The following is a 23,724-nucleotide window of genomic DNA, read 5'->3' as shown; positions in this document are numbered from 1 at the left end:
AAATTAGCGAAATCAACCCCACGGGATTCTAATATCCTCATGTTGTACAGTCTATCCTTACAACGATCAATGAAATCATGTGGATCCTCATGTCGCTCACCCCTGAAGATAGGAGGATGTAGTCTAGTCCATCTGTCCAATAGTTTCTGAGGATCGGCGGCTACAGCTGGACTAGGCTCAGGTGTAGCTGCTGCCACTGGCTGGACTCCACCTATGGGTAGTGCACCCTGGGTCTGATATACAGCAGCTGCCTGTCCATGAGCCTGTGCGGTAGGGGTCTGTGCTCCCCCGCCAGCCTGAGATGTGGCTGGGTCTGCCGGAAATAAACCGGCCTGAGTCATATTGTCCATGAATTGCAGCATACGACCCATGACATCCTGCAATCCCGGTGCAGATGTGAAGTCCACCGGAGCTGGCTCTGCCACAGGCACCTCACCCTGCTCCTCAATAGTGGGATTATATGCTGGATCCACTGGCGGCATAACCGGAATAGTCCTGGGATGTCCTCGCCCTATACCACGGGCTGGAGCCCTCCCTCGGCCTCTAGCAACTGGGAGAGTAGCTCTTCCCTGGTTTGGAATCTCATTAGAGCGTGTTATCACCATCTGTGAGAGAATAAAAGAAGGATATTTAGTGCTACATTAATTGCACAGTGGAATGTGAAGAAAGGTAATTTCCTAACACCTTATAGCCTATCGAAGATAAGTACAGACGTCTCCGTACCGATCCACAATACTTTATTAGGTCTACTCATAACTTGTTGGACCTACGTGAACCTAGTGCTCTGATACCATGTTGTCATGATCCAATTTCACTTGTAGGTCGTGATGGCGCCCAACACTACAGCTAGGTAAGCCAACTAATAAATTAAGCATACATTGATAAAATTTAAAACCAAGAAAATATAAACACAAACTCTACCAATATGTGTGCCAAGACCTGGTGTCACAAGTGAATGAGCATCTAGTAGATTATACAAAATTCCAAATACTGTCTGAAATGAAATAGACAGAATGTAAATATAAGAAGAGACACTTGTAGCTGCAGAACGGCTCAGAAAGGCAGCTCACCACTATGCCTCGGGATGACGTGGTTGTGTGATGATAGGTCCTCCACTAGTACCTGTCTCAGGTCCTGCACAAAAAGTGCAACAAGTGTAGTATGAGTACGTAAACAACGTATAACCAGTAAGTATCAAGCCTAATCTCGAAGTGGTAGAGACGAGATGGCCGACTTCGACACTCACTATGGGTTAATAATAATAACTGAAATAAAACTAGGATATTTAAATCAGCATGATTTACAGGATTTACGATAATTTATTTAATCAACGGAAATAATCAAATTTTCTTCAAATGTAACAATTCTCAAAATATTAATTAAATTCCCTCAATTCAAATAATTTCCAAATATTTTTCTAATTTATTAATTAGCTTCACAAGATGAAATAAATTATTAAAGTATCATGTAATTATTATTATTAAGCACGATTTCTGCCGAGGACGTGCGGCCCGATCCAGAGTGTCGTGTACATTGCCGAGGGACGTGCGGCGCGATTCATATATGTATCTATCCTGCCGAGGCGTTCGGCCCGCTCCACAAGAAAGGAGGACATTTTCTTATGTGCCTCCGGAAGGAGAATATATTTATTATAAGGTGAATTTGGGAGGAGAACAATTTTTTTAACAATTAATTGATTGAAACAAAAATTAAGCATATGAAAATTTCATATTTTTCTACTTTTCATAACAATTCAAAATATATATACATCAATTATTTTTAATTAATAAAGAATACAATTCACACAAGTAATTCATGCTTTGAGTCTTAAAATACTCGGACTTTAGCATTAATAGTAGCTACGCACGGACTCTCGTCACCTCGTGCATACGTTGCCCCGCAATTAGCAACAATTATTCAATTTAATCCCTATGGGGTAATTTCTCCCTCACAAGATTAGACAAAAGACTTACCTAGTCTTGCTCCAATTAATCCACTATAAGGCCTTTTCCACGATTATCCAACTCTATCTAGCTCGAATCTAGCCAAAATAATTCGATACAATCACTAAATATTATAAGAATCAATTCTATAAGAAAATACTACATTTTTAAGAAAAGATCCAGAAATTAATTAAAAATTCGCCCGCGGGGCCCACATTTCGGAATCCGACGAAAGTTATGAAATCCGACAACCCATTCAATTACGATTCCAACGATACCAGTTTTACTCAAATCCGACTCCGAATCGATACCGAAAACTCAAAAAAATTCGTTTCTATGAGATTTCTAAAACTTTCCCAAATTTAAATCTCAAAACACTAATTTATGGTGAAAACAATGATATACTTGTATATGTAGACCAAATCCGAGTTAGAATCACTTAACCCAATATTTTTCCCTTGAAAATCTGCCAAAAGTCGTCTCTGCTCAAGCTCAAGTTCGTCAAAAATGGCAAATGGGACGAATGCCCTCTTTTAATAAAACTGCCCAGCAGCCTTCGGAACTGGTCCTCGAACTGGGCCTCGATCGCGGCTTCGATCACAGGCTCGAGCCTGGACCTCGGTCATGGCCTGCCTTCAATCAGGACATCGAGGCTGGGCCTTCGATCAGCACATCGAGCATGTGCCTTCGATCAGGGCATCGAGTATGTGCCTTCGCTCAGGGCATCGAGCATGTGCCTTCGATCAGAGCATCGAGCATGTGCCTTCGATCAGGGCATCGAGCATGGGTCTCGATCCTAGCCCCCGAGCCTTACCTTCGATCATGTCCTCGAGTTGGACCTTCGATCCTGTCTTTGATCTCAAGCTCGAGCCTGAGCCTCGTCAACCCTGGGCTCGATACCTGGGGTCGATATCAACTTAGAATATCCAACAGAAGAGGAAACACTGCAGCAGCTTTTAAGTCCGATTTTTTGATCTGTTAACCATCCGAAACTCACTTGAGGCCCTCGGGACCTCAACCAAATATACCAACAAGTCCTAAAACATCATACGAACTTAGTCAAACCTCTAAATCACATCAAACAACGCTAAAACCATGAATCATACCCCAATTCAAGCTTAATGAAACTAAGAGTTTTTAACTTCTACATTCAATGTCGGAACCTATCAAATCAACTCCGATTGACCTCAAATTTTACACACAAGTCATAAATGACATAATGGAGCTATGCAAATTTTCGGAACTGGATTCCGACTCCGGTATCAAAAAGTCAACTCATCGGTCAAACTTCCAAACTTAAATTCTTGTTTTTAGCCATTTCAAGCCTAATTTAACTACGGACTTTCAAATAAAATTCCGAACATGCTCTAAGTCCAAAATCACCATATAGAGCTGTTGAAAACATCAAAATTCTATTCCGGGGTCGTTTTCACATAATTAGACATCCGGTCACTATTCAAACTTAAACATTTTAATTTTTCTTCGAAATTTCATATCTCGGGCTAGGGACCTCAGAATTTGATTTCGGGCATACGCCCAAGTCCCAAATCACGATACGGACCTACCGGAACTATCAAAACACTTATCCAAGTCCGTTTGCTCAAAAATGTTGACCAAAGTCAACTCAATTGAGTTTTAAAGCTCTAATCCACATTTTAATCCATTTATCACATAAAACATTTTCATGAAATTTTACGGATTGCGCACACAAGTCGAGGAATGATAAATAGTACTTTTCAAGGTCTTAGAACAAATAATTAATTATTAAATTTAAAGATGACATTTTGGGTCATCACAGTAGAACCAAGAAAACAAACTTTAAAAGATATTTCTTAAGTAATAAAAACTTTAGTACAAAAATTAGATGATTATAAAAGTAGAAGATTTTATATTTTACTTAATCTAAAAGCAATAAACATTTGCCCTAGAAGGTGTACGACCCTTTTTAAAAATGAATAATTCAGATAAAAGTAAAATTTTGAATGACATAAACCAATCTCTAGCAATAACGAATATTGCCAAAATAGAAAATGATTTACAAAATTGGAGTATTCCTAGAGAATCCTATAGTATTATCTATCATACTGGTAAGTTTGATTTTATAAAAAAAATATAATATCAAAACTTGTGAATCTACTATTGCCATCAATAACTCGATAGAAACAATCAAGTTATTAGCGGCACAAGATATTCAACAATACAGAAAGAAATTCAATTTCCTTCACATCGGATTAGTACAAGTGGCAGTCAAACCTTTATATAGATTAGGTTTAGACACCCCCCTTTATCTCTTACTAAGAGATGACAAACTTCTTAACTTTGATGATTCATTATTAGGAGTTCTGCAAAGTAACCTAGGCCAAGACCCGGTATACTTTAATTGTTATCCAAACTTTTCAGTTGACATAAATGACCAGAATGTTTAGAACTTGAAGTTTGTTCATAATTACCCAATGCCTTCTGGGAAAGAAAAAGGCATGTAGTTGAACTTCCTTATATAAATGAATTCACTGAACAAGCCATACCCACAAAGGCTAGTCCTATTCAAATGAATCATGAATTCATGGAAGTTTGTAAAAGTGAAATAAATGATCTCCTTAAAAAGAAGATTATTAGACCTTCTAAATCACCTTGGAGCTGAGCAGCTTTTTTATGTTAATAAAAGCGCAGAAAAAGAAAGAGGAGCTCCCAGACTTGTTATTAATTATAAACCATTAAACAAGGTTTTACAATGGATTAGGTACCCGATACCTAATAAAAGAGACTTATTAAAAAGAACTTATAAAGCTAATATCTATAGCAAATTTGATATGAAGTCAAGATTTTGGCAAATTCAAATTAGCGAAAACGATAAATATAAAACTGCCTTCAATGTCCCCTTTGGACAATATGAATGGAATGTTATGCCTTTCGGGTTAAAAAATGCCCCATCGAAATTTCAAAACATTATGAATAACATATTCAACCCATACAGTAATATGTCAATTGTTTATATTGATGATGTTTTAATATTTTCTGAGGATATAAACTCTCACTTTAAACATTTAAATATGTTCTTTAAAGTCGTAAAACATAATGGATTAGTGGTAAGTGCTAAGAATATTAAGTTGTTCCAAACAACTATTAGATTCTTAGGACACGATCTATACCAAGGCACCTATAAACCAATCTGTAGAGCCATTGAGTTCTCTTCTAAATTTTCTGATGAAATCTTAGATAAAACACAATTACAAAGGTTCTTAGGAAGCCTTAATTATGTAGCAGACTTCATACCTGATATTAGGAAAATTTGTGAACCACTATACAGACGTCTCAGAAAAAATTCAGTCCCATGGAGTCAAGAACAAACTGACACTGTCAAAGGAGTCAAATCTATTGTTCAAAAACTTCCTTGTCTAGGTATTCCAAATCCTGAGGCATTCATGATAGTTGAAACTGACGCTTCTGATATTGGGTACGGTGGTATTCTCAAACAACGAGTCTCTTTAAACTCTCTAGAACAATTAGTCCATTTCACTTTCAGAATCTGGAATTCGGCTCAGAAAAATTATAGTACAGTCAAAAAAGAGATTTTGTCTATAGTACTATGTATTACAAAGTTTCAAGACGATTTAATAAATAAAGAATTTTTATTAAGAGTTGATTGTAAATCAGCTAAAGAGATTTTACAAAAAGATGTTAAAAACCTCATTTCAAAACAGATTTTTATGAGGTGGCAAGCACTATTATCTAATTTTGATTTTCAAATTGATTTTATTAAAGGTGAGGAAAATTCTTTACCCGACTTTCGAACCAGAAGGGTCCCTTCAGGGCCTCACCAAAGAGAGAAAATAGGTATTCTGCACTTGCAGATTATTACCCGCCTTTACCCGTGAGAACACCTATAAATATAATGGTAACCCCTCCGAGAGTTCCCACTACAAATAAACCAGCAACAATGACAGTCCTTGGTACTATTCCAAAAATAGAAGGACCATTCCAACAAGCTTCCTCGAAAGCTTCGACAAGCCAAACTAGTAAGATACTCACCAGTTCAGATTACAATTCAGACCCCAAACATATAATTTCAAAGATTACATGGACACCTGGTATAAATTTATTTACCTACGCCCTGGTTCACACACATGGTTCATAAAATATAGCGAACAAGCAGCTAAGTCAGTCATACCAAGATGGTTTTATGACTGGTGGAAAATATTTGGAGGAACAGAGCAATCAATGCCTCGAAGCTTCCATATTCATTATGAGAGATTCCAGAAAGAACAGGAAATCTCTACTCTACCGAACTACATTAAAATCTGCAAATATTACTTTGCAAAAAGAATTTCTTTTATTATTAGTTGGACGTTCAATATTGAACAGATCGAACGAATTCAATATTTAGTTAAAATACCAAATATCAAAGGATGGGTTCCTGAATCAAGAGAAATCAAGAAACCCAAACCAACAAGCAGAAATGGATCTACTAGTTCATAAGCAGAATTAAAAAAGAGACTCTTGGAAGTTCTGGCAAACATTGAGAAAGCAAGCCCAGTAGAAATATAGGTTATGTTAGACACAGTATCAGCATCCTCTTCAACAGAGAACCAAGACAATGGGGACATGGAAGACCCACACGGTATAGCCCAAGCCTATCGTGCCTATGCAGAAGAAGAATAGTATCTGAAGACAATGACTCTCCAGACAAAAGACTCTTCGGAAAAGGAGAAGTCACCTGAAAACGACAACTATAAGAAGACAGAAACAATATCTGCCTCTTTAAAAAAGCAGACGACCTTTCAGAAAAGCAGCAGACAGCAAACAAGGATCGTCCATTTAGACGGTTGATATGAACTCAACAGAAATCTGAAGTCTATATAAGACTTCCAAAAATTTTTAATAATCATCCGAAAATTTCCCAAGATTTTCCCTATCTTTTCTCTCCCCTCTGTAAAAATGTTCTCTTATGTTTGAATAAAGCTTTTAACAAATAAGTGTTTATGTCTTACTATTTTAATTCCGCATTTATTTTATCTAGTCTAAAGATAAAACCTATGATCCTCTTAAGGGTATAAAATTAGATGATTATAAAAGTAGAAGATTTTATATCTTACTTAATCTAAAAGCAATAAACATTTGCCTTAGAAGGTGCACGACCCTTTTTAAAAATGAATAATTTAGATAAAAGTAAAATTTTGAATGACATAAACCCAAACCAATATGATATTCAATAAGCCCACTTTTTTGAGAGAAAAAACCTGAATTTGTTGAGGAAGATCAGCTGTAGAGGAAAACCATAGAAAATGATTTACAAAATTGGAGTATTCCTAGAGAATCCTATAGTACTATCTATTATACTTGTAAGTTTGATTTTATAAAAAATTATAATATCAAAACTTGTGAATCTACTATTGCCATCAATAACTCGATAGAAACAATCAAGTTATTAGATGCATAAGATATTCAACAATACAGAAAGAAATTCAGTTTCCTTCACATCGGATTCGTACAAGTGGCAGTCAAACCTTTATATAGATTAGGTTTAGACACCCCTCTCTGTCTCTTACTAAGAGATGACAGACTTCTTAACTTTGATGATTCATTATTAGGAGTTCTCCAAAGTAACATAGCCCAAGGCCCGGTATACTTTAATTGTTATCCAAACTTTTCAGTTGACATAAATGACCAGAATATTTTGGATACCTTAACTCTTAATATAAAAACTAAAAATATGAACAACAAAGTTAATACAAGAGAAATAGCTGTAATATAGGGAGATTATTACAGACTAATGAAAACAACTTTAGTCCCAAAAGCTAAAATAGAAAGTAATAAAGGAGTTACTATGCTCATGGAAGCAAACTAAGAACATAGTAATACTTTCGTCCCTAGAATGATTCAGTGGGATGAAATTCTTTCGAAAAATGAATGGAGTTTTAACGCCATCACCCAACCAAATTATGAACCTGAGAGTTCATACATTGAACAAGTCATTCAATATCCTTCTAGAGCCATAGACTTAAAGTTCTTAAGTCCAGGTTCAACTAGTGAAGCTTCTTCCAGTAGAAGAATGACCTTTACTAGACCTGCTTCTTCTAAGGATAACAAGAGTGACGAAGAGTTAATTGAAGAAATTGATACAAAACTTAAGGGAGTAGACTTTAATAAAACTGTTCCCAAAGTTATTTATCAAAATAGACCCTTTGTAGTCACTCCAAGAAGCCCAACTACAGAGACAGTTGATCAATTAACTTAATCCGAGCGGATGACTTTGAAACAGATTAGAAAAGTCTAGATGCTCAGTGGTTACATCCCAACAACATTATTAACAGAAAATGGTACGTAGATACCTATTCTTTAAAACAAAGATTGTCTTTTAAAGATAAATGGATAAAAGACTTAAAAAGAATTAAATGTAATATTGAATTCTTTAAATGGTTTGAAATAACAGGACAGATTCCAAAACAAAAGGAATCTTTACAAATGATAGTTAATAAATGGTATACCAAAAATAAATGTATAATAGAAGTCGTTAATCCACCCTTAGAAGAAATTCTAATACCAGTTCAAAGCGAAGTAATCACAACTTCCCCTTTTAAAAGAGAAAGTGTTCATACTGATAGTGAACCAACTAACAAAAATATAAATAAAATAATTGTGCAAAATAATTACACAAATAATTTATTACATGTAGTTTCAAATCAATTAAAGGATACTAATAAATTAGGAATCCCTACAAGATCCATAACAACTTCTAAAATTGAAACACATCCAATAATAAAACTTCCTGAATATTCTAAAGAGAAGTTTCCCGAATTAGAAGAAAAGTTCGATTTTACAGATAAGCTTCTGGAACAAATCGAAGAAAGATATAAAACAAAGTTAACAATCTCTAAACCAGAGACAACTTTAAATCAGGCTAGTACTAGCAAAAATAATAAAACCATAGAACTTCATAATTTAATAAAAAAAATTAAGCTCTATTGAAAAAGAATATACTGATTTAAGAGCAAAAGAAGATTTTCCTGGTAAAAAGAAAAAACTTGAATATTTAATACAATGTTCCAAAGGAACTTCTGAAGATATTAGTAAAATAGAAACAGTCTCCACAATCAAATCCATTGATTCTGAAATCAATAGAATTACTAATGATCCAGGACATTCTAATAAAAAGAATAACTATGGAAGAGCATCTTTCCCAGATGTCCAATTCCAAGAAGATATTTGTTTAACTAGTTCTAGTCATGAAGGAACTGGTATCACAGAATGGAACATAGATGGATTGGCAGAAAGTCAAATCTATAAAAAAAACTACACGAAATTGGTATTGCAGTAACTACCTATAAAATGAAAAGATCTTCGGATAAATATGCCGCAACTTTAATTATTTCAGGATTTACTGGAATGTTAAAAAATTGGTGGGATAATTATCCTATAGAAGAAAATAGAAATTAAATTCTAGGAGCTACTACAATTGCAACTGTAATAAAAAACTGAATCAGGAATGCAAGTTGCAGAACAAGAAGCTAGAGAAGATGCTTCTGCAACCCTAATCTACCGTATTGCTAAACACTTTATTGGAGAACCAAAACTTTTCCAAGATAGGAGTTTAGAACTTCTTAACAATCTTAACTTTCCAAAATTAACATATTTTAGATGGTATAAAGATATGTTTATAGAAAAAGTAATGATTAGAGAAGACTGCAGTAGTGCTTTCTGGAAAGAAAGATTTATCAGCGGTTTACCAAGATTATTTGCCGAAAAGGTAAGAACCAAGATCAAAGATAGATTCAACGGTCTAATCCCTTATGACAATCTTATATATGGAGATTTAATCAGTTTTATTAATGTAACAGGCCTTGACTTATGTACAGACCTAAAACTTAAAAGTCTTATTAAAAAAGACAAACTCCAATCCAAAACAGAATTAGGAAGCTTCTGTCAAGACTTCGGATTTAAAACAATTGTTGCTCCATCTAAAAGAGCAAAACAACATAAAAAATCTTCTGAAAAATCAAAAAGACGTCATAAGCGTAAAGAAAAGAAGGAAGGAGCTCCTAAGAAGAGAAGATTTAAAAGACGTTCTAAAAAAGAACATGGTGACAAATGTTAGTCATGTGGAAAGACAGGGCATAGAGCTAATGAATGCCCAGTCACCAACAAGAAAAAGAAAAAGGTTAATACCTTAGAAATTGATGAAAATGTTAAAGAAAAGCTATTTGCTATTCTTGAACAAAATGAAAACAACACATCATCGTCATCATCAGATGAAAGCTATTCTGACAGTGACGATGAAATGATAAACATGGCATATAGCTCAGACAGTAGCAGTAGTTCTAAAGAAGACAATTGTAGATGCACTGGTGCAATATGTGTGTGCGGACAGAATTCTATTAAAGTCCTTACTAACGACTCTAAAGAAGTCTTATTTGATATCATTAATCACATAGATGATGAAGATATTAAAACAAAATACTTAAAAGAATTAAAAAAACATCATTATTAATTAGAAAGGAAATCATCATAAAATAGAATACTTTAATATGAAAGAGGTTATGAATAGATTTTCAGTCAAAGATGATAAACCTACTATTCAACATCTCCAAACAGAATTAAAATCTGTAAAAGATGAAATAAAAATGGTTAAGCTTAGACTTGACAAAATAGAAATGGAAAATCTTACTAGAGAAGTATTACAAGCAGCCAATAAGAAAGAAACAATTGGTGAATACTTCACAGAAGATGATAATTCAAAAAATGATGAAGAATCAATCAACGGTACAGCATTGGCAAAAATTACTAAAGTAAGAGCCCATAGCTATCATATTCCTATTACCTTAAAGGTAAAAGATATTACGATAAGTAAATTAGCATTATCAGACTCAGGTGCAGATAGAAACTGCATAATGGAAGGAATAATACCAACCAAATATTTTGAAAAAAGTACTACAAAATTATATTCTGCCACAAGAGAAAAATTAAAGATAGATTATAAACTATCAAAAGCCCACATTTGTAATGATGGAATCTGCTTTATAAATGATTTTGCGGTAACTAGGGATATTAATGAAGAAATTATCCTAGGGATACCCTTTATAACTCAAATTAAACCATATTCCGGAAGTGAAACGGACTAATTGTTCTAGAGAGTTTAAAGAGACTCGTTGTTTGAGAATACCACCGTACCCTTCATCAGAAGCGTCAGTTTCAACTATCATGAATGCCTCAGAATTAGGAATACCTAGACAAGGAAGTTTTTGAACAATAGATTTGACTCTTTTGACAGTGTCAGTTTGTTCTTAACTCCATGGGACTGGATTCTTTCTGAGACGTCTATATAGTGGTTCACAGATTTTCCTAATATCAGGAATGAAGTATGGAGGAAAAGATTAAAAATTTCCAAGAACACTTTTGCCTAGTGTACGGTTCCACATCACTAATTCCGATCGAAATAGGTGAATCGAGTCTAAGTCAGCCGGAGACTCGAAGGATGAAGCAATCGTGCACAGTCTAGACTTGGTCGAGGGATGAAGAGAGATGGCTTTGGTTCATATGGCCGCACAGCAAAAAAAAAAAAAAAAAAACCGAAAGATATCACAGCAAGAAAGTTAACATACAGAAAATTCAAGGTAAGCGACTATGTGTTCCGAAGACTGTTTGTAGCATCCTAAGAGCCGAACGTGGGAAAGTAGGTCTGAATTGGGAAAGACCCTACTAAATCACCGAAATAATGCATAAGGAATCATACAAGCTTGAAGAAATGGATGGTAAGCCAATAAAGGCAAATAGAATGTTGCACACCTCAAGCGATTTTACTTCTAGACTTCATGGTTTTGTTTCTCTATCTATTTCAACTTATATCTTGAACTTGTTATCTTATACTAACATTCTTAGATGATGGGCAATAAATCGGTCTGGCCTGGATGATGACCCCAAAAACTTTTTCCGACATAACCAATGCACCTCCGTAGTTCTACGCCAAGGTCAAATTTTCTGATAACGAAAGGACCTGAGTACCATCTTTATCTAAAGAATACTCCCCCAATCCCCCAAATTTCTTATGCAGGAATTTGATCGGAATAAATTGTTAGCACCAGATGGCATTCTAGGGTCCGAGTCTTCATTCCTCAAACCCGAACACTAGGGGGAATGACACCATGTATAAGGTTCATACATGAACACCCAGAATGAAAAGAACATTAAAAGATTGGGGAAAAGGCGATTGGAAGACCTCAAGACAAAAATGGAAGACCCATGTTCCCAAAGCCTCGAAGGTGCATTGCAACCAGACGACCAAAGACCCAAAAAAAGGAAAAAGCGGCCAGGATCCTTCTAAATATGTCTCCCCCAAAAAGGGACATAACTGTAAATTTAAATTAGCATAAGACATATTTTGATTATATTGCTGAAAATGCACCCAATATGATAAACGTATTCAGAGACATTGTCTCGTTCGAATAAATGAAATTGTATTTATTTTTTCTACTTATGTTTCGCTCTTATGATTTCCGAAAATCATTCCATAAAGCATAATATAACGGCCATCTCTGTGAGAAAAACTTTCATTGCAAAGTTATGACTAACAACGAATACTCCCAAAGCAACGGCTCTAAGAAGTCTCTTAAATCAAACAAAAATTAAAGAATTCGACAGAAAGGAAATAGGCACAATTGAATTTGCAAGAAAAGACATGTGCATATAAATATATGTTATTCACTTACAAAATAGGATCAGAACTAGGAAATACAAGAAAGTGCCTAAGAAAAACTACGGACTAGGGCTATGGCAGAGGGATTGAGAAGCGAACGTACATGGGGCATTTGGGTCATCATTGGCTGTCAAAGAGATTGAGGAGTCAGGATCAACCTCTTCCCCTTCCACGTCTTCATCATCGAGTCCCTCCTCATCCAAATTGATACTTAACCCCTGCCTGTCAGGGGAAGGAACGCCAAGCAATACCCGAAGCTCCTTTGCCTCAACCTCAAGTTGAGAAAGCACGAGAAAAATATCCAACTCTACAATTTGCCCCCATAAAGGGTATTAAGGCGAGTGTCCAAAACTACCCAATTCCCGATCAACGACCATCCTCTTCTATAAATTCATGAAGGCCTATTAAGCAGAGTCCTAATTAGGGGTGGGTATCGGTGGGTTCGGTTCGGTTATGAATATTATCGGTTTAGCATATCGGTTATCGGTTTACAATTATGATAAATCGATAACCAAATCAATAAGATATTAGTTATCAGTTAACGGTTAATCGGTTATCGATTATTATCGGTTCGATTATCGATTTACCCAAGAAGATAACTCAAGCTAGAGTTAAGCAAAAAAGAGAAGAGTAAAACAGTTTTAAAACTCGTTTCTCGCCGTTACTAAAACCGTTTTATATCGGTTCTGGACACAACTAATATTTGAAGCTTCTGCTCGGAGAAACTAATATTCAATTTGTTGAGAGTTGTAAAATAGTTTCACTTCAATACTGACATAATAAATGGAAACCCTACTATTGGTATTGAAACAATTTGACAATATTTCCAGTTTCCAACACTATTGGTGCTGCTACAACTTTCCAGTTTCCAACACTACAAACATCAACATAATGTTGCTGCTAAGCCACAAAATCTGCAACTAATATTCACATATTGAAGTAGTCAAGAATGGTACCAATTCGATAGAATCAAATAATTCAAATTCAAGTAGTAGCAGTTCTTCAACAACAATTGTCCAATTCTTCAAACACAACAATTGTCCAATTGTTTGAAAGAGTAGGGATGGTATCGATAGAATCAAATACAACTAATAGTTCAAACACATTAATAACAATACAAAGTAGTAGTAATTTCACCTTAAGATTAACAAGTCCAAACATAGTACTAATAGTTCAAATTCAACTGAAGATGAATACGAAGCAACTAAAAACTTACACAAAGAATGAAGATGAAGCTGAAGAATGCGGCTGAGAAATGTGAACTTTGAAGCAACTGAAGAGTGAAGAGTCTGAAGAATGCGGCTGAGGCTAAGAAAGAATAGGAAAGACCGAAAGAATGAAGCCCTAGAATATCTCCATATGTATATACTTAAGGGTAAAGTAGTAATTTTGTTAATCCTTATTGGGTTATCGGTTAACCCATTAACACAATTGCTAAACTGAGGCCCGAACCGATAACCCAATAGTGAAAAAATTCTAAACTGTTACCGAATCGTTAACCCAATAACCCAATAAATAATTAACGGGTCGGGTTATCGGTTTTACCCGATAAATGCCCAGCCCTAGTCCTAATCTCGGTTGTTGGTTAAGCCCCTCTCCTCAGGCACTTCCCATTCTGGCCTTAGTTGTCGAACCTCGTCCTCAAGAGCAATATTCCTTAAATATCACTTCCATGTTCGTCTTCAAATCCAGCTCCCATTTGAGGATTGAAATTCTCTCAAAAGCCCTAGACCGCTCAACCCGAAGGGCAGCCTCGCTAGCAAAAACTTCTTGCACCATTTAATCGACACTTCTTTCTCCGGCTTTCATCCCCGCCTGAAAGGCCTCCTTCTCAGCCCTGAGCTCATCAACCTCCTTCTGGAGCTTCTCATTTTCAACCTTCAGCAGCTTATCGTACCTCACCACCTCCTTGTCCATGGCCATCTCAAACTAAACTTTTTTTTAGGGCCCCCGAGGAAAGGGCAACAAGTTGCTTTGAAAAATGAAGAAGAAAATAGGAATGAGAAAAATAACTCCAATAATGCGAGTGCAAAATGAAAATTGTCCATAATGTAGTTTACCTTAGAGGCTTCGTGGGTTATCTGTGTCACCAACACTGCGGAGTTGGAATACATCTGAGCCCAGTCATACTGATTCAGCAACTTGGGGAGCTGCACAACTATGCACATGAGATTCGCGAAAACGTCAGCACCACCAGGCAAGGAAATACTAATGACCATCTGGTCGTCAATGGTTAGGCATGAAGAAGTGACTGGAGCCTGAACCGGCATCTCAGAAGCATCCCCCAAGGGTGCCCTCTCATCCGTGGACTACTTTGTGTAGGAAGGTCGACCTTCCGGACTCGGGGGGGGGGGGGGCATCAACCCTCCTTACCTCAATTTGGGGGGGTTGCCTGATTATTAATCCCTCTTTTTGGGATAAACTCTACTACTTCCTCGGGCCTTAAGATTGCAAGATGAGGGGCCTCTTCGTTAGACTCGATCGTGGCTCGGATAGGGTCACCATTCCTTCTTCAACCCTAGGGTGAGACGTTCTTATCTTGGAAACTCGCGTCATTTAGGAGACGACGGGGAGGGAAAGCACTAATTGTCTCCTCGCGTCACTTTAGAAAGTAGCTCTCGGAGCAGCCTCGTAGCATCGACCACGGAAGGAAGACATGCTGGGGCTTGTAGTTGAAAAGGGACCCTCAACCCAAAGTGAAAATTGTTAGGAAAAGAAGATGGTTATGGTGGTATTGCACTCGAATATCGCCAAGTGCGGTAGCGATAGATTTCCAAGTCCTCAAGCAGTTGTTTGAAACCTACATGATCTTGGACACCTAATACTCGATGTCGGGCACACTTTTTAAAGGCACAGTTATAGCTGCGAAGTTCAAAAAAGAAATGAGGGTCAACGATGGTTCAAACCAAAATAAAGCAAAGAGATTCATACACTTACGATTGTTGTTCCATTTCTCTGGAAATCAAATTTTGTCGTTTACGTAAAGAAACTTGGTCGGAATAACAAAGCACCTTTAAATAACTAATGATCAAAGTCATCCCCCGTAGTCCGGAATAAGGGCCTTCGAACCCCGATGTGTCATTTTAATTACTCTTCGTCGTTAGATCTTAGGAAAATACAAATGGAGTAGATGCTAATAATATAAAACTACACCTGCCTTTTAGGACATGTGGAAAAGACATATAATGAGCCTCCATCTGAGGGCCAATTTGTGGCAAACATAATTTATACCAAATACACATTCGGCAACCACGTCATCAATGTGAAGGGAAATTACATGGAAAAAGGTACGTGGTTATAAATGAGTATCCTGGACAAGGGCTGGTTAACCTTTTATTGCAGTGGGGAAGATCTTGGACAAGGTCCGTCCAGTCCTCCCACCCGAAATCCTTCCGAACACGGGAAAGAATTTTATTGGTGATAAGATTGAGGTAGTAGAAAACATGAACATTCTGATCCCCCATCGATTTTTCCTTAATGTTGAAGTCATTGTCCTTTTTTCAGCTCCCTAGGTACAATGTCAGGGACCGTCCTCTTTGGTTGAGAAGATAAATACACCCTTTTGGCGGTCCTCCTCCTTGGCGGTGGAGGGGCGGTTAAGACCACCATCTTTTCTATGTCGGTGTGGTACGAAAGCTTCCTCCCGTACACCAGAAGGAGAAACGGACGGTGACTGATCTAAATAGCACTAATTGTGAGAATCCAATGGGCAAAAATGAGAATTGATTTTATGGAAAAAGGGGTTGAGTTGTAAGGGAAATGACAATTGAGATTTAGAAGAAATATCAAAACTGAAGGCTAGAAGGGATGGAAGGACAAGCAATGAGCCACCCTCTCCTTTTATACTCGTCCAATCGGCATATCTCCCAAAGACGATTACAATTGGATACGACCATGTGTCAGTTACATTAAATAGGTACTACATCAAATGCCAAGTAATTGAAAGGATGTCTAACAGAACAACGCGCCTTTTCAAGTTATCCTTCCTGAGAAATGACAAACCTGGCCCGAAAGCTGCAAATACCGAACACATATTCTGATAGCTAATAGGAGTCGGCGTCGTATGAGCATCGCGTGTCGCCTCACGTGTATGCTTCCTCGAGAATGCGATGAGACTATCCGAGGCTCAGAGAGGCATGGTTAATGTAATTCAGAATCACAATTTGTCATGAAAAGAGTAAAGGAAAAAGTACTCTTCATTAAAGCAAGATTTATTACAAGACTAAGGTATAACCTCAAACGAACGAAAAATATGGGGGAACATAACTTGGACAACTAGGTAAAGCCTTAAGACTCGTGCATGTTAGAACCACTCTCTCAATGGTCCCCACCTGAGGATTGTCGCCACGGGATCTATCCCGTGGGGTCGAAGGGCCAGGGCGCGAACTCGAAGGTCCTTTGTCGCCTCCTTCCGAAGGGACACAATTTCTTCATCCTCGAGAATCCCCCTTCGAAAGATGTCATGTTTAGATCGAATATAGCTTCCCCCTTATTATTTATCTCGTCTTCCATATCAGGAATCCCTGGACGAACATCCTCCAATGTGGATAACTTGGACTTAAAGAAAATAACATTATATGCCAACTCTGATTGCATCTTCAACTGATCAAGTTTTTTAGGGCCATGTAGTCACTCTCTCCTCGTAGCCTCACTGCCTCGCTTTGTTGGTAAGTGGAATCCTTTTATGAACCAAGGCTCTCCTCGAGACGTATACAACTTGGCCCAAACCAAGTCATAAGGCAGAGTGGCATTCTCTTCGGTCAATTGGTTTGTTTGTGCCTCCTTCTCGCCCAACGAGGCTCCCTACTTATCTGCCTCCTTTCTCAACTCCTCTATCTCGTCCTTGTTCAGGCAGGCCAACATCTCGTAAGTCTTCTTGTCCGAAAGCGCGCCTTCACAATGAGCTTCCCAAACTTTGGCATGCTTCCTCAATCCCTCTATGGATCTTTTATAGAAAAAGAACTTTTCTTTGATACAAGCCGAAATTAAATTCACCTGCACAAAACAACTTATCCTTATAAGCAAAGAAAGCAGAAAGATCAAGGAAATGGAGATCAGAGGAATTACCCGGATGGGACAGTGAAGTACGTCATCATCCATCACAGTTTGGGATTGGGAAGTACGTCATCATCCATCTCGAGTGGTTCAGAAGGTTGAGCCCCACAGGTAAATTAATCAGAAACGGGCGATCACCGACGCTCGTCGAAGAGCTGATAAGGGAGTGGTATGGAGTAGAAGGATGCAAAAGATGAAGATGTTGCCCTAAATCGAACACGCAAGTATACATGGTCAAATAAAGTAATAACTAGCGAGTAGAGTATCGTTCCAACGAGGAATTGTGATCAATTATCAACTAAATCAAGCAAATTCTAATTTATCGAGTCAAGAACACAAGGTGATTTTTGTTTGATTAATTCTACTAACTAAAGTTGCGATTAAAAGAAGAATTAACTAACTAGCACACTTAGCACGAAAGGTTGAACTCACTAAGAATAATATGTTGGGGCCATGGTTGGATAACAATCCTATTGAATTCTTCAATCAACTCGACTTATCAATTTATCGGGGTTATTAACCTGCAAGGACAATAATACTCGTAAAAATTTGACAACTTCAACTCGCCTATTCGATTTATTCTAAACCCTTTATTTCTATCAGATTAGATATAAAAAGACCGCATTAACAATTTCTTGCTCAATTGGCTAAGCACGTCAAATAGGTATATTTCTATCCGTATTCGCAAATCAATTCCCCAATGACTAGGTTCAAGATCGCGCTCTATTCAATTCTATTGCAACCAAGAATTATCTATTTTAAGTTCAACTCAAGATTCACATATAGTATTTCACCGTTAGCTAGGCATTAAAATAATCAAGCTCGGGATATGAATAAACAACCCAATATGATTAATTTAATCGTCAAATCAATCTCTGAATATCAATATTCATGTAAAATCATAACCCAGAATAAACGAGTTTAGCCACGAATAGTCATGGTAGCAATCTCAATTAATTGCCAAGAATACATAAAAATCAATAATATAAGGGAAAAAGAAGAACTCAAGATGAATTCCATGGTTTTCGAACTTTGTTATGGCTTTTCTCTGCTTCCAAGTGTGTTCTTGCCTCCCCAAAGTCTTCTCTCCCTTCAAAAAGTGGTTAACTATCATATTTATATGGTTTAGGGTTCAATTGGGGCGAATTTGGCTTCTCCTAATTCGGATTGGAGAAGCTGATTTTTTCTGCTCCGGTCCCGGTCTGGCGAAGCGAACCTCTCGTTGTCCCAGATTTCTGTCTTCACCTTTTCTTTCGCCAATTTTGCTCCTATTTGATCCTTTTCCGTGCAAGTTTGTTCCTACACATATATGTAATGAGCATATTTTTACTTTAAAATTAGTGTGAACTCACACACAAATTAATACACAAACACACTCAAAACATACACTTTTTACCCTTTATCAGAAGACAAGAAGGTCCCTCAGAGGGCTTGGCCATAGCTACCCCTTCCCTGATCCAGGGAAGAAGGTTCGCCTACCGTTGGCTCCAAAGCAGGGGACTCCAAATCTTGGTCTCCCCTTCCCTGATCCAGGGAAGAAGGTTCGCCTACCGTTGGCTCCAAAGCAGGGGACTCCAAATCTTGGTCTCCGAAAACTTCTTCCAGTGGCTAAAAAATGGGGACTCCGACCCCACGTCCTCCAACTCAACGGGAGTGGTATCTCTTGGACGCTCAGATCGGGAGATAGTTCTGAGAAAACTCTTAACATTATCAGTACCTATCAGAAAATTGACCTTGTTCTTTTTTTAGGGAGACCCGCTAGAATAAAAACTGGAGGGTCGGTTTTTTTTCAAAGTAGAAATTTGCATATCCCTTTTCTGGCAGAGTCAATAGAGGTGGAAAGCTTTATCAACATATGCATAGTGGTTTTACTCAGAGGAATCCCTAGAAAGGAATAAAAAAAGACGCCAGGATAAGAAGCTTGAACAATTGAAATATAGTTGGTATGAATACTTATCATGATACCTGGCTCGCCACTCCTAACCTTCATATATGAATCTCCAGGACCTCTCCGCTATCTAATAAGATGCCAAAATCTTTCCTACCCACTCATCAATGTTCGGAATACCTTTCAGGGCTGCCATAAAAAGACAAAGAAGATCAGATCAATTAAAGAAAAGGGGAAAGGAAAATGAGGAATGCTGGTACAATCAAAGGAAACTATGGTTACGTTTTCGTTCCACCTCTCCGAAATAAGCCCATCTTCGGGCTTGACCAACTCACGAGTGGGGACTGCAATAAAACTATCAAACCACCCTATGTCGTGGTCATCCTAGGTATCCACAAGGGTCCGAGTACCTCGACTAGCATCAACATAATTTTTCCCCTCAGCGGCTTGGGGGCAAACAAATGTTGAAGGTGCAAGAGAGAGAATGGAATGTCAGCTACACTTGCTAATAAATAGAAGCACGCACAAGCCTTCATACATTTGGCCCAACTTGGCCTAAACATATATTGAAATGGTGATAAAAGTCGAAGATCACATGATCTATCTTCGAACCCAAAGGTGAACGGATAAGTGTAGATGAAGGAGAAACCCGGTCTATGATCGAAAATTCTTGGCCTGAGGGACGTGAATGGCAACACAATCACCCCATCAACTATTATGAAGGATTAGGGGAACATGTTCTTCACGGACAAGGAAATCTATGTTATTAACATGTGAACTCCCACATTACGCTACTGTCTTGTTCTACACTTCAATTACTTCCTCATAATCCTAGCTTTTGGGAAGTACCTCCGAGATTGTAGGCTCAGAGGTCTGCTTCTCCTTTTTTGTCTTTGTGATATTTGGGAGCTCTTTTACCAGAAGGACCAACAAGTGAAGCCTCCACTGAAGCGATAAATGCAGAAGAGGGGACGTTTCCTGGCGAAGGTAAAGAAGCACCACTGACCAAAGGCGTAGAAGGCTGGTTGTCCCTTGAAGTGAAGCCAAAGCCCTAGGGATCCATGTGAGTTACAATCAGGGGGATAGAAGAAGGAATAGTTGACCAAAAAATAAGGGAAACAAGAAAGGCAGAGAAGAAAATCAGCAAAGGAAGTTTGAGTTAATGGAAAGGCCCATAACCCAATATATATAGGCGGGAAAATTCTCCTTATTTAGCTGCCAAAATCAGGAAAGATTCCCTATCATAAGTAACCATCATTGCCTACAAACCGTAATAGGTGAGAAGTCCAATAAAAACGGTCATTTGTCCTTGCATATTAATTGCGGATTGCGCATGAGTCGCGTCAATCTTGAAGATTGAACTTCGATGAGACTCTTTCTTGCAAAGGAAGAACCCTCTGCAAAATCGACTCCTAACAAGAAAAGAAGACTACCACTTATTGAGAATTCGTCATCGAGTCGCCTAATAAGTTGGGAAACTGACTATATGAGTAAAAATTATCCTCTCTACGCATCTTGACCGAAAAGTCCAACGTGACAATTAAGACCTAGAAATCAAGTGATGGGAGCCTTTGTCGAATTCAAAAGATTCTGAGGTTATGGCCATTGAAGGGTCAAGTATTCGAGAGATGGTCAAATAAGTTCAGGGGCTCAGTCAACCTTATCCAATGGAAGCAACCTACGTTACGCCCAAATGGAAGCCACTATCGAGGATCCCGCTATCCACTACCTAATCCAATGGCGTGCTGGCTCAAAACTCAGAAAGATAATTTTCTTCTCGACATTATAAAAGGTGCTCCTACGCTCAAAAGGAGGATCATCGAATATACACAGAAAAACTCTCCGTAACAAAAATACTATCTTGTGCTAGCCTTTTTTCTGACTAAGCTTTGTAATTCAGTCATACTTGTGAGCATAGATCGCTCGGGACTAGAAATAAAGAAGAATTTTCTCTGTCGCATTATTATTTTTTAATTATTTCACTATTCCTCGTTTATCTTTCTTCATTTTTTATAATTGCATCGAGGCAAACAAATTGCCAGTGGCCCTTGAAAAATACAAATTTGATTGTTTAATCTCAAAACCAGTTTTTGGGTTAAACAACAATTTTCCCTTTAAGTGCATAATAAGTATTATTTCGGTGCTAGTCAAACAAATAATTTTTCAAGACTAGTCTAGTAGCCCGTTTGGCCAAGCTACAAAATTGAGCTTATTTTGAGAAGTATTTTTTTTTCTAAAATAATTTTCTCAAAAGTAATTTTGGTGAGAAGGAGTTTGTGTTTGGCTAATTAACTTGAAAATCACATATGAGCATCAATTAGTGTTTGGCCAAGCTTTAAAAAACTGATTCTAAGTGTATTTTTCTCAAAAGTGCTTTTCAAAAAAGTGTTTCTCGAGAGAAACTATTTTTTTCTGCTTCTCCAAAACTGATTCTGCTTCTCCTCAAACACACTTTTTTTCCTTTCAGAAACTTGGCCAAACACCTTAATTTTAGAAAAAGCACTTTTAACAACAATTTTTTTTGCCTCAAAAGAAGCTTGGTCAAACATGCTATAAGTTTTTACAATATTCAATTGAATATTATATGGTATAATTTGTTGGGATCTCGATAAAAAAATGGCCACTACCCGATCAATATATGACCAATAGCCAACACAATTTTGTCAACTCTTTGACATAATTAGCTCCTATTAATCAATTAACCGATATGAGTAGTTTTTCATATATTGGTGGTTCATTGATCTAAATTACCGTCTAAAACATATCAAAATTGCTAGTGTGAGCACGTGATCTTTGCCTCATACGAATTACTTTCTTTTGTCGTACACCCCGAACGAGCTAAGAAAATTATTATTGTCGATCCTAAATTCTCACCTCAATCCATTGCTAGATGATAAGACCTTCATCCTTTTTCATATGTCAAACCAAGCAAGTAAAGAGAATTTCTCATTTTTTTAATCTAAACAAAAGTAAGAAAATAAATTTATTTTCACTTTCCAACCTTTTACCTTCTCTCTTTCCAAAAAACAAAGGTAAAATCCAAAATTCCAAATCATATCAAGTTTCTACTACTTATATATAAGAGAGGATAAGCAACTGATGGTCAACATGCTTGGCACATAAATGGCGATTTGGTAATTTAAGTTAAAATATAGCAATATGATTGCTTTACTTTACCGTATCTTCAACATAATCTTTTGAACAATTTGACTAAATTGCCCCTGGGCTTATTTCATCAAACATCACCACACTTCTACACTCCAATCCCTCATATGGGCCCCAACGTCCCACCCTACCCAACTTTCTTCCTAATAGTTGAGTAATGCACTTAGAGGTCCCATTTATCTTTTCCATTTCTTCGTTTGATTTATATTGTTTCAGTGTTGATTGATCAGAGTAACTAATATGTGATGTTTACTCAAAAAAATAATACTTCATAATTTTAATATCTAAATGCGAATTTTTTACTTTAGTTATCTCAAAAGTGTACTTCTTTGTTGGTTCTTTCTTGGCAACTAAAATATTATTTTCTTTCACAATAATTTACATAAAAAGATTTATAGTTTAATTAAAGCTAATGTAACTTGTGAAATTGTAGTTATTTTTGCTGATAATTTATTTTTGTTTAAAAAAGTCTTTCTCATTAAAAGAATCCCTATTAAATTTATTGGCATCAATTTTATTGAGTTATCTTTTACATTGCATATATATTGTGTGCCAACATCATATTTTTAGTTTATTATTGAAATCTTACATGATCAAGCAATTAGACAAATGAACATTATTTATTAGTCTATCTAAAAGACATATATAACGAGCATTTTAAATTTATAATAAAGCACAATATTTATTAATAATGACGTCATAAGTAGGAATAAAGAAGAAAAATATACAATAAATCATAAATTACTATAATATACGTATGCAGTAAGCAAAATGAATCCAGAAAAGTATGCAATAAGAGGAGAAAAAGGGGAAGAAGGAGTACAAGCAGCTGGACTAGCAACAAGAAGACTCTACAGATAAAACGATAAAAAGGGTTAAAAAGATTCATAGTAAGAGAAAGTATGCAGCATGCAGAAAAAAGGTAAAAAGAGCACTGGGGCAAGAGTTAGGAGTAAGAAGTACACTCTTAGAGACAAATATGAGGA

The sequence above is a fragment of the Nicotiana tabacum genome, chromosome 12 (genome assembly GCF_000715075.1).
Source record: "Nicotiana tabacum cultivar K326 chromosome 12, ASM71507v2, whole genome shotgun sequence".
NCBI classification, from domain to species: domain Eukaryota; kingdom Viridiplantae; phylum Streptophyta; class Magnoliopsida; order Solanales; family Solanaceae; genus Nicotiana; species Nicotiana tabacum.
The sequence above is the reverse complement of the archived record's forward strand: the minus strand, read 5'-3'. Positions refer to the sequence as shown.